Raw genomic sequence first — 12,456 nt, forward strand, 5'->3', positions numbered from 1 at the left:
CTAAGACCCAAGCCTAAATTTGCCTTGCAGGTTTATGCATCCGGGGGCTCAAGCTGGATTATCGACAGCGGATGCACAAACCACATGACGGAGGAAAAGAGGATATTCTCTTCCTACGTCAAGAACAAGGATCCCCAAGATTCAATCATATCCGGTGATGGGAACCAAGGCAAGGTGAAAGGGTTAGGAAAAATTGCTATTTCATCCGAGCACTCTATTTCTAATGTGTTCTTAGTTGAGTCGCTTGGATATAACTTGTTGTCTGTGAGTCAACTGTGTAATATGGGATATAACTGTTTATTCACAAATGTAGATGTGTCTGTCTTTAGAAGAAGCGATGGTTCACTAGCTTTTAAGGGTGTACTAGACGACAAACTTTATTTAGTTGATTTTGCAAAAGAGGAGGCTGGTCTAGATGCATGCTTAATTGCTAAGACTAGCATGGGCTGGCTGTGGCATCGCCGCTTAGCACATGTGGGGATGAAGAACCTTCACAAGCTTCTAAAGGGAGAACACGTGATAGGTCTAACTAATGTAACCTTCGAAAAAGATAGACCTTGTGCAGCTTGTCAAGCAGGTAAACAGGTGGGAAGCTCTCATCATGCCAAAAATGTGATGACAACATCAAGACCCCTGGAGTTACTTCATATGGACCTCTTCGGACCCGTCGCCTATCTAAGTATAGGAGGAAGTAAGTATGGTCTTGTTATAGTTGATGATTTTTCCCGCTTCACTTGGGTATTCTTTTTGCAGGATAATTCTGAAACCCAAGGGACCCTCAAGCGCTTCCTAAGGAGAGCCCAAAACGAGTTTGAGCTCAAAGTGAAGAAGATAAGGAGCGACAATGGGTCCGAGTTCAAGAACCTTCAAGTGGAGGAGTATCTTGAGGAGGAAGGAATAAAGCACGAGTTCTCCGCTCCCTACACACCACAACAAAATGGTGTGGTAGAGAGGAAGAATAGGACGCTACTAGACATGGCGAGGACGATGCTTGGTGAATTCAAGACGCCCGAACGGTTTTGGACGGAAGCCGTGAGCACGGCTTGCCACGCCATAAACCGGGTATATCTTCATCGCCTCCTCAAGAAGACGTCGTATGAGCTTCTAACCGGTAACAAACCCAATGTATCTTACTTTCGTGTATTTGGGAGCAAATGTTACATTCTAGTGAAGAAAGGTAGGAATTCTAAGTTTGCTCCCAAAGCTGTAGAAGGATTTTTGTTAGGTTATGACTCAAATACAAAGGCATATAGAGTCTTCAACAAATCATCAGGTTTGGTTGAAGTCTCTAGCAACGTTGTATTTGATGAGACTAATAGCTCTCCAAGAGAGCAAGTTGTTGATCTTGATGATGTAGATGAAGAAGACGTTCCAACGGCCGCAATGCGCACCATGGCGATTGGAGATGTGAGGCCACTGGAACAAAAGGAGCAAGAACAACCTTCTTCCTCAATAATGGTGCATCCCCCAACTCAAGACGATGAACAGGTTCATCAAGAAGAGGCATGTGATCAAGGGGGAGCACAAGATGTTCATGTGATAGAGGAAGAAGCACAACCGGCACCTCCAACCCAAGTTCGAGCGACGATTCAAAGGAATCATCCCGTCGACCAAATATTGGGTGACATAAGCAAGGGAGTAACTACTCGTTCTAGATTAGTTAATTTTTGTGAGCATTACTCTTTTGTCTCTTCTATTGATCCTTTCAGGGTAGAAGAGGCCTTGCTAGATCCGGACTGGGTGTTGGCCATGCAAGAGGAGCTAAACAACTTCAAGAGAAATGAAGTTTGGACACTAGTGCCTCGTCCCAAGAAAAATGTTGTGGGAACCAAATGGGTGTTCTGCAACAAACAAGACGAGCACAGGGTGGTGACAAGGAACAAGGCACGACTTGTGGCAAAAGGTTATGCCCAAGTTTGGACTTTGAGGAGACTTTTGCTCCTGTGGCTAGGCTAGAGTCAATTCGCATATTGTTAGCCTATGCTACTCACCATTCTTTCAGGTTGTTCCAAATGGATGTGAAGAGCGCTTTTCTCAACGGAGGATCAAGGAGGAGGTGTACGTGGAGCAACCCCCTGGCTTCGAGGATGAACGGTACCCCGACCACGTGTGTAAGCTCTCTAAGGCGCTTTATGGACTTAAGCAAGCCCCAAGAGCATGGTATGAATGCCTTAGAGACTTTAATTGCTAATGCTTTCAAGGTTGGGAAAGCCGATCCAACTCTTTTTACTAAGACTTGTGATGGTGATCTTTTTGTGTGCCAAATTTATGTCGATGACATAATTTTTGGTTCTACAAACCAAAAGTCTTGTGAAGAGTTTAGCAGGGTGATGACTCAAAAGTTTGAGATGTCAATGATGGGCGAGTTAAGCTATTTCCTTGGGTTCCAAGTGAAGCAACTCACAGATGGTACTTTCATCTCCCAAACGAAGTACACGCAAGACTTGATCAAGCGGTTTGGGATGAAGGACGCCAAGCCCGCAAAGACTCCAATGGGAACCGACGGACACACCGACCTCAACAAAGGAGGTAAGTCCGTTGATCAAAAGGCATACCGGTCTATGATAGGGTCTTTACTTTATTTATGTGCTAGTAGACCGGATATTATGCTTAGCGTATGCATGTGTGCTAGATTTCAATCTGATCCAAGGGAGTGTCACTTAGTGGCCATGAAGCGAATTCTTAGATATTTAGTCTCTACGCCTTGCTTCGGGATCTGGTATCCAAAGGGGTCTACCTTTGACTTGATTGGATATTCAGACTCTGACTATGCTGGATGTAAGGTCGATAGGAAAAGTACATCAGGGACGTGCCAATTCTTAGGAAGGTCCCTGGTGTTATGGAGTTCTAAGAAACAAACCTCCGTTGCCCTATCCACTGCTGAGGCCGAGTATGTTGCCGCAGGACAGTGTTGCGCGCAATTACTTTGGATGAGGCAAACCCTTAGGGACTTTGGCTACAATCTGAGCAAAGTCCCACTCCTATGTGATAATGAGAGTGCTATCCGCATGGCGGATAATCCTGTTGAACACAGCCGCACAAAGCACATAGACATCCGGCATCACTTTTTAAGAGACCACCAACAAAAGGGAGATATCGAAGTGTTTTACGTTAGCACCGAGAACCAGCTAGCCGATATCTTTACCAAGCCTCTAGATGAGTCGACCTTTTGCAAGCTGCGTAGTGAGCTAAATGTCTTAGATTCGCGGAACCTAGACTGATTTATAGCATACATGTGTTTTATGCCTTGATCATGTTCCTTAATGCATTTTGTTGTTTATGGTGCTCAAGTTGTACAAGCACTCTCCGGACCTCACAAGTCCATTTGCAAGTGATGCACATATTTAGGGGGAGATGTGCTACAACTTGACCCTTTGAGACTAACTGTGTGCTTGAGTTTGCTTAATTTAGTCTCAAAGGAGGTTTGAAAGGGAAAAGGTGGACTTGGACCATGCAAGACTTCCACTGCAATCCGATGAAAGAGTAACCACTTCCAAGTTCATCTTTGTACCCTTATTGCCTTTTTACTCTTAAGTGAAGATTTTGGTGAGACAATGGGGTTAAAGGGCCAAAATTGATCCCGTTTTGGTGCTTGATGCCAAAGGGGGAGAAAATAAGGCCAAAACAACAAATGGATCAGCTACCACTTGAGAATTTTGAAAAAGTAGAGTTAGAGTTTTTGTTTATCAAAATACTCTTGTTTGTCTCTTATTGTCAAAAGTTGGTCTCTTGTGGGGAGAATGGTTGATTATGGGAAAAAGGGGGAGTTTTTGAATCTATGATCAATTTCTCTTGAAATATCTCTCTTTATGTTTCAACAAGTGTGTTTGACTTAGAGATAGGAAATTGAGTTTGATTTGCAAAAACAAACCAAGTGGTGGCAAAGAATGATCCATATATGCCAAATTTGAATCAAAACAATTTTGAGTTCTCATTTTTATTGATGTTGCACTTCCTTTAGTTGCTTTTTATTGTGTTGGCATCAATCACCAAAAAGGGGGAGATTGAAAGGGAAATGTGCCCTTGGGCCATTTCTAAGTATTTTGGTGATTGGGTGCCAACACAAGTGGACTTATGCAAAGTAATGGACAAAGTGCAAATCAAGTAAAAAGGTATGTTTCTAAGACTTAGTACATTGTTTTGGATACTAATGTAGTGTGTCTAAGTGCTGGAAACAAGAGAAATCAAGTTGGAAAAGAGATGGCTTTGTTAAGCCTAAGACAGCTCGGTCTGGGTGCACCGGACTGTCCGGTGGTGCACCGGACAGTGTCTGGTGTGCCAGGCTGGCTCTGGTGAAAAGGCCGCTCTCGGGAATTCGTCGGCGGCGTACGACTAAAATTCACCGGACTGTCCGATGTGCACCGGACTGTCCGGTGAGCCAACAGTCGGCCTAGCCAACGGTCGGCCGCGTAATCCGCGCGCGACGCGTGGCAGAGCCAACGGTCAGAAGGGGGCACCGGACTGTCCGGTGTACACTGGACAGTGTCCGGTGCGCCAACGGCTCTGAACCGCCAACGGTCGACTTCGCCAAAGAAGGAAAGAAATCCGCACCGGACAATGTCCGGTGGTGCACCGGACTGTCCGGTGCGTCAGGCGACAGAAGGCAAGATTTGCCTTCTTTAAATGCTCTCAACGGCTCCTAGCTGCCTTGGGGCTATAAAAGGGACCCCTAGGCGCATGGAGGAGTACACTAAGTAACCTTTGAGCATTGTTGATCACTCACACTTCATTCGTGCGCACTTGTTCGACATTCTTAGTGATTTGAGCTTCGTTCTAGTGAGAACCGTGTGATACTCTTTTAAGCTCAAGTCTTGATCGTGTGTGTGCGTATTTGCTGTGGATTTGAGTGTGTTGCTTCCCTCCCTTACTCTTGTGCTTCATATTGATTCTTATTGTAAGGGCGAGAGACTCCAAGTTGTGGAGATTCCTCGCAAACGGGAAAGAGTAAAAGTAAAGAAGAACAATGTGGTATTCAAGTTGATCATTGGATCACTTGAGAGGAGTTGAGTGCAACTCTCGTCCGTTGGGACGCCACAACGTGGAGTAGGCAAGTTTTTGTACTTGGCCGAACCACAGGATAAATCGTCGTGTCTCTTGTGCTTGTCCTTATTGTGTCTATTGTGATTCACAAGAGCTCTCCTCTCTACTCACTTGATTTCATTGTTCTAACTCTTAATCAAGTTTGTGGTGTTAAGTATTAAGTTTTACAGGATCACCTATTCACCCCCCTAGGTTCTCTCAGCGCGTACTCGAGCGAAGACAACTTCATAAGAGGCAATACTGAGGGCGTAATTGAGTGGATCAGCAGCGAAGCCGAAGCTTTTGAAGAAATTTTGAGCGACCGCAGGGACGTCTGTGCGTTTTATGGTGCGAGGGGAGTTGCAGCTATTTTGGAGAAGGCGGGGTGCGAACATGTTAAAACTTTAGCACAGGCCGAAGCTGCCTTCTCTATTGACGATACGAAGGACCCCTCGGCCGAAGCAAGCTCAATAGGCGGAAAATTTTTCACTGATATCTGGGAAAATGGCGGCCGAGGGATGGCTCATGAAATAATAAAAAAGAGCAAAAAAGATATTCATGACACTCGAGAAGCAGCGAAAGCAGCTAAAAAAGCTGCGGAACTTGAAAGACGAATAGGTATTACTTGATGTCTTTTAACTTTATTGTTATTTATTTTTGTGACTTCGAACTAACTCATGTCTTCTACCGCAGCTGAACTATCTCCTCCCCCAGAGCCATTCGACCCACTGGCCGACCTAGAGACAGAGAAAACAATAGAAATTATTAATATAGCTGAAGCTATCGTAGACGAAGTCGTTACCAAATTGCTGACCGAAGCTGCAGATAAAGTTTTGAAGGAAGAAGAGTAGCTGTTGTAAAAACATTTTTAAGATATTAATGTAATATTTACTGAACTAAGTCTGTAATACTTGATGTTTGTATCTTTGAATGTAATATGTAAATTGTTTGTAATTCAGTTCTTTACGATGCATGAAACTTTACATACATACCGTTTTTTGAGCCTTCGGCGAAAAAACATCTTCCCTTCTTTTCATGCTTCGTGAAGAAATTCATACTTCGTAGAGAACATCCAAGCGTCGTAAAAACATTAATGCTTCGTGAACAATAGATTTCTCCCTCCACATCAGAGCTGATGAAGTTGTACCTCTTCAAAACTTATTTTGTGCCTTAGCACAATTTCACTTTTCCGAAGCATTCTCCGAAGATCAACATTGTATCCCCTTCTTGTGCCATTGATGCGATATGATGTATGATGTCATGTTATGCGAAATGATGTGATGATGTTATGTTATGCAAAATGATGTTTATGCCGAAGACACACACTCACACCCTCATAGTGGAATACACAATCTCTTTGCCGCTTATTTTTCGGCTTCATCGTTTATTTTTCGGTGTATCAGCACTGACTTTTCGCTGTAAGTTCTGCATTCCCTTAGGAACGTTTTTTGAACTTCTTCGCCTTCTATTTCGGCGGTATTCGTGTTGACTTTTCGCGCTTCGCCTTATATTTCGGCGGTATTTGGCTGTGCATTCCCTTTGGAACGACTTTTGAGCAGAAAACTTACACTGCGCTCCCTTAGGAACGACTTTTGTAGCTTCGGCAAACTTACACTGCATTCCTTAGAACGACTTTTTGTAGCTTCGGTGATACTTGTAATGTGATTTTTAGCCTCGCGTTCCCTTAGGAACGACTTTTGCGCTTCAGCGACTTTTTGGACTTCGTGAGTCTGTGGAGAAGATATATTTCACTGTGGCAAGAACGAAGCTATTACAAGAAATTGAAAATGACAATAAAACTAGGTTTACAATAATTGTTCCTTATTAAAAAAGAAAATGACAATGAATATGAAATCTGTTTCAGGGGTAGGATATCTCTCAATAGATATGTTTTAATTCTGGCACAGTATTGTTGACTGTGCGAGCTTCGGACTCCTCCCTGAAATCTCGCTGGTGATGGGTCTGTTGGCTCCCTTCTGGCTGCTGGCCTCGTGAATATGCATGTTGTAGTGGTGGCGGAGGTGGAGGCTGTGGCCAAGATGCATGTGGCTGACTAGCCGAAGCAACATAAGCTGCAGGATGGTTACCCACATACTCTGGTATGTAGGGTGAGTGATACGAAGCAATATGCATGACCTGCTTCGGCTGGTTCTGCTGAGCTGCGGCTTCTGCTATTTCCTTTTGTTTTTGAATGGTGACATGGCACATCCTTGTAGTATGGCACTTGTCCTCACCACAGAATAAGCAATAAATTTTTCTAGGTTGATCCCCAAACCTTCCTCCGAAGCCCTTGGCGCCTCTGCCTCTTGGAGCTGGCGGCCAGAAAGAGCTTTGTTGCTGCCCCGAAGCTTGCGAGGAATACTGTGGCCTCTGTTGTTGACTTCCTTTGTCGTCACTCTGGGTGGAGTGAATTGATCTGACATGCCTTGGGTGGATTCTTCCTCCAAAGCTCCTGGTCATCTCAGAGAACCTATAGGCTTCCTCCCTTCTTTGGCGAAAGTCATTGTCAGCCCGGATGTATTCATCCATCTTTTGAAGCAGCTTCTCCAAAGTCTGTGGAGGCTTTCTAGCAAAATACTGGGCAGTAGGTCCTGGACGAAGCCCCTTAATCATGGCCTCAATGACAATTTCATTGGGCATTGTAGGCGCTTGTGCTCTCAGGCGCAAGAACCTTCGGACGTATGCTTGGAGATACTACTCATGATCTTGCGTGCATTGAAACAGAGCCTGAGCTGTGACTGGCTTCGTCTGAAAGCCCTGGAAACTTGTCACCAGCATATCCTTGAGCTTCTGCCATGAAGTAATAGTTCATGGCCGAAGAGAAGAATACCACGTTTGGGCCACATTCTTAACTACCATGACGAAGGACTTGGCCATGACAGCTGCATTGCCTCCCCTCCGTATGAAGATATAGTTGTTTCATAACTCATCAAAAACTGCTTCAGATCTGAATATCCATCATACATGGGGAGCTGAGGTGGCTTGTATGATGGAGGACATGGGATAGCCTGCAGTTCTGCTGCCAAGGGAGAAGCATCGTCAAAGGTAAAGGTATCATGATTAAAATCATCATACCATCCATCCTCCTTGAAGAAGCCTTCTTGGTGAAGCTCCCTATGTTGGGGCCTTCGCTCTTGTTCGTCTTGGGCAAGATGGCGTACTTCTTCAGTGGCTTCGTCAATCTGCCTTTGAAGATCGGCTAGTCGGGCCATCTTCTCCTTCTTCCTTTGTACTTGTTGATGAAGCATCTCCATGTTTCTGATTTCTTGGTCCAACTCCTCCTCCTGGAGTGTTGGACTAGTGGCCTTCCTCTTCTGGCTTCGGGCCTCTCGAAGAGAAAGGGTCTCCTGGTTTGGGTCCAGTGGCTGCAGAGCGGCAACCCCTGTCGCTGAAGCTTTCTTCGGTGGCATGACGAAGGTCAGTGCTTGCCGAAGGTGGTCGAAAAGGATTCACCGGAGGTGGGCGCCAATGTTGGTGACTTGTTCTCAAGTGCTATGAGTTAAGAACAAGGCAACACAAAAAATGTTAAATGTTAATGCCCTTCGTCCTCCGAGACATTATTTCCCTTAGGATATAATGATCTTTAGACGAAGGTCATGAAGGACATACCTTCATCATTGCAGTATACGATAATAAGAGGAGAATCATATGGAATGTAAGAGATAACATGAACAATTATTTAACATTATCAGCTCATTTCTATTTTATTATCATGGAAAAATAGAAATGATATCAAATTACAAATGTACCTTCGGCTTGATAGAAGGTAAAAGTACAAGTATGATGCACGAGCAAATGCAAGTCAGCGTGAACAGTACGGGGGTACTGTTCATCTATTTATAGGCACGGGACGCAGCCCATGTGAAATTACATCCATGCCCTTTACATTTGCTAATGACTATAAGGTAATTCATCGAGGTCTAAATAGCCTTTTCCCCTTTAAGTCGGTTCCCTTTCCTGCTGTCATGCCGAAGCTCCCTTGCGCGTAGCTTCGGCGCTGCATCAATCTTCGTATTGTTCGTGCTTCTCACATTGTGGTTCTGATCCGAGTCTGAAGGTACCTGTTCATGTATTACAACTCCGGAAACATTGTTAAATCATGTTTTTGAGGACCTTCGGAAGACGAAGGCCCCCAACAGGCCCTATCTAGAGGAGGCCTCCGAAGACGCTGATGACGTTGCTGGTAGAAAGAAAAGGTGTCGAGGTAAGGTTGTTGCGGCAAACGAGGGGACCTCAAAAGGGAAGGTTATGCCCCCACCATTAAAGAAGAATAAGAGGCGAATTGAGATTGGCCCGGTGGTTGGTGAGCGGCATGACGAAGGCGTCAACCAGCTTTACCGAAGACCTGGTTGAGACGTGCGCAAAGCCAGGGAGGTTATGACTTCACTAATTCTGCATGAGGCCTCCACACGGATGTTGAAAATGATCAAGGAGTGAGTGGCCTAGGGGTGAACCTATTCCTAGGGCTGCCGACGAAGACTACTTTACGTTTAGGCTGGCATGATTCTGTAGATTGTTTCCTTATGGGGTATGCTGATGCTATTGCATCAGCTTTGATGGAAAAGGATCGAAGGGACTCCTTAAAGAAGAGGAAGGCCCCACCGCGATTTGTGGATCCTTGATAGGAGGCAAAGGTTGTACGCGCAGTGGTGTGCGGTGGTCGAAGTCAGGGGCTGCGCCCGCGAAGGCCACCACCGCGGTTGAGACAATGCCGCCATCGGTGAAGCCTGCCGTCACGATTGAGGCGTCGCAGCCGTCGATGAAGGTTGTCCAGGCCGAGGCAGCGAAGGGGGCGATAGATGTTGGCGGGGTGGTTGTCGAGTTGTTGTTGGTCGACTACCTGATCAAGTGAGAGCTCGAGTTTGATATCCAGATGTAGCAATCGGTTGGAGGTATTTGCCTGCGCGCTGATGTATATATGTGTGCGTGTGTATGTTGATGTTTTGCTGATGGGTGTTGGCATAGGGTGTGTAGATGGACCATCTTGTGATGACCCATGCTGGGCCTATCGCGGGGATTGCTAAAGCGGTGGCCGACCTATGGGCAAAATTCTGTGCCATTGATGGGGGTGGTGGGGAGACTGCCGATGTGGTTGCCTCTGGCTAGGTTGCCAGTGAAGGCCTTAACAAGTGTCACTAAGGCGGTGAAGTATGTTGTTGAGCAAATGTGTTATGTAAGTTTGCTGACTTCGTCATTTTGGTTCTATTTTGGACATGGATAATCTTGGTTTTTCTAGTAGGTTGGTGCCTTCGCTAACCAAGTGGCGTCGATCGCCTTCGTCGACTCCGTCACCTCGCAATTGCGGACCGAGAAGGGGGAACTGGAGGCTAGGGTGGAGTGCTTGTTGGTTGAGGTGAAGAGTTGAGGGCTTGCGAAGAAGGCTGTCCAGCTTGAGGGGGGGAGAACATAGACCTCAGCCATCAACTTGGAGATCTGAAGGCGATGGAGGCTATGAGGCGGTTGGAGGCGCTGGCTTCTCAGGGGCGTGTAGCCATGATGGAGGCCGAGGTGCACTGAAGGCAGGGTGAGAAGAGGTGGAGGTTGAGACTCGGGTTGGGGTGGGCTCGAGCTTTATTTTGCAAGGCCTACTACGATCTAGGTGTTGAGTTGGTGCCCTTCGATGAAGCGGAGGAGGGGCTCAACACCCATTTCCTTGGTTGTCGACGGGAGTTGAGTAACCTACCCACGATCGTTGCCGAGTTGATGGCTTACTCATCTCTTGTTACCTGCGAGGGCGTCGTCAACACTCTCTCGTGTGAAGGGTGCAACCATTTTGAGAGCTTCTAGCGCAGTTACTCGGATTTTTACCGTGAGGTGTTCTGAGTCGAGGACCTATCTCTGAAGATGTCTGCTGGTGCGTTGTTTGATCGGATGTGGGGTTCGCATGGATGCTCTGTTGTTCAGGAGAGGGCCAAGCGGGCGATGGAGCAGGTTGTTTTGCGAGGCATTTTTCCCTAAGGTTTTAACTTGTATGTTTTTTGTGTGGGATCTAATGTTTTGGTTTTTTGGCTAGGCACTGAAGGACGAGGAGGCTAGGGACTTCGAGGACTCCGTCACTACCCAATAGGTTGCGGGTGTCAAAAAGGGCACGAAGGGGGGGTCATCGCTGTCTATCGTGGTTGCTGGAGGCCGAGGCACTATGGGGACCTCTTGCCATGTTGGAGACGAGTACGAGGATGATGGGAGGTGTAGATAGTGTTGGCCTTTTGGGTATTTTTGTGGGGGTACGACCAAAACAATTCTCCCAAAGCTCCTTAAATGGTTTGGCTAGGTTCGAATTTTCTTCCTTTTTCTGATCGACATTTTTCTATAGGCCTCCAATTTGAAGGCAAAGTTGGGAAACTTCTGTTTCATGATTTTATTTTTCTTTTTTCATCTCATCCTTCAGCCATTGGATTCATTCACCTTGTTTCTCAATTTCTTGCATGTATTGATTGCACTCTGTCCTTGCATCTTCAGAAACCTTTTTAGCTTCGGCTAAAGACTCGCTCAGGGATTTGATCTTGATATCTTTGATGTCATTTATTTCCTAAAGCTTTTTCAGCTTCGGTTTGTAGTTCTAGAATGATGGCTTTGTTTTTCTCATCTTCTGAGTCTTGTTGAATTTTCAGAGCCTTGCTCAATAACAAACCCTGCAAATGAAAACTCTAAGTATCTTATACCTTCATCAAAGAGAAAATGTTAAAAGAAGAAACTTTTTTCACCTTAATATTTGTGTAGGCCCAACTTATTCCATGTGTTGTTTCTTCATGCCACTTAACTCATGTTCCATCTTCGGAAAGCCAATGATTTTTGTCAAGTTCTTTACTACTGTAGCTTCTTCCCAATTAGGAATGCAAGCTAGCATTTCGCGGTCACTTCCACCAAAAATAATAGCCCCATATCGGTATATGAGCCTTGAGGCGTAGTCCTTTAATTCGGTCACCTCTTTGGCACTCAATTCTTCGCCACTAATATGTCTAAAGTCAAATTCAATTTCTTCTTCATGAAGAGATCTAGCTTTGGCTTATTGAGGCCTTGGGGCCTCAATTTCAGATATTTTAGGCTCTAGGGCCTTGTCTAGCTGCAACGTTTCATCAACAAGCTCTTTAGGCTCCAAGGCCGCAATAATCTTTTCTATCGAACCGATAACTATTGCTTCGGCATCTAGTTCCAAGTTTGGATTTTTGTTGTTCTCCTCAGATGGAGTTCTGAATATCGTCCTCTTAATCGACTTCATTTGAGAACCCTTTTTCGGTAATCTTTTAGTCGAGCCATGAGGTAATGGTGTAGCAAAGCATTAACTGAAACATCTTCGTCTTTGTTGCCCTTCATGGTCAACAATATTCTGGTCAGGTCCGGTCCCAGTGGATTTAAAACATTGAAGGGTAAATGTTGGGTCATTACCTCTAATATTTGTGTCGCCCTAAGTGATGAAGCTGATGCACTCCCGATGTC

The sequence above is a fragment of the Zea mays genome, chromosome 1 (genome assembly GCF_902167145.1).
Source record: "Zea mays cultivar B73 chromosome 1, Zm-B73-REFERENCE-NAM-5.0, whole genome shotgun sequence".
Lineage (NCBI taxonomy): Eukaryota > Viridiplantae > Streptophyta > Magnoliopsida > Poales > Poaceae > Zea > Zea mays.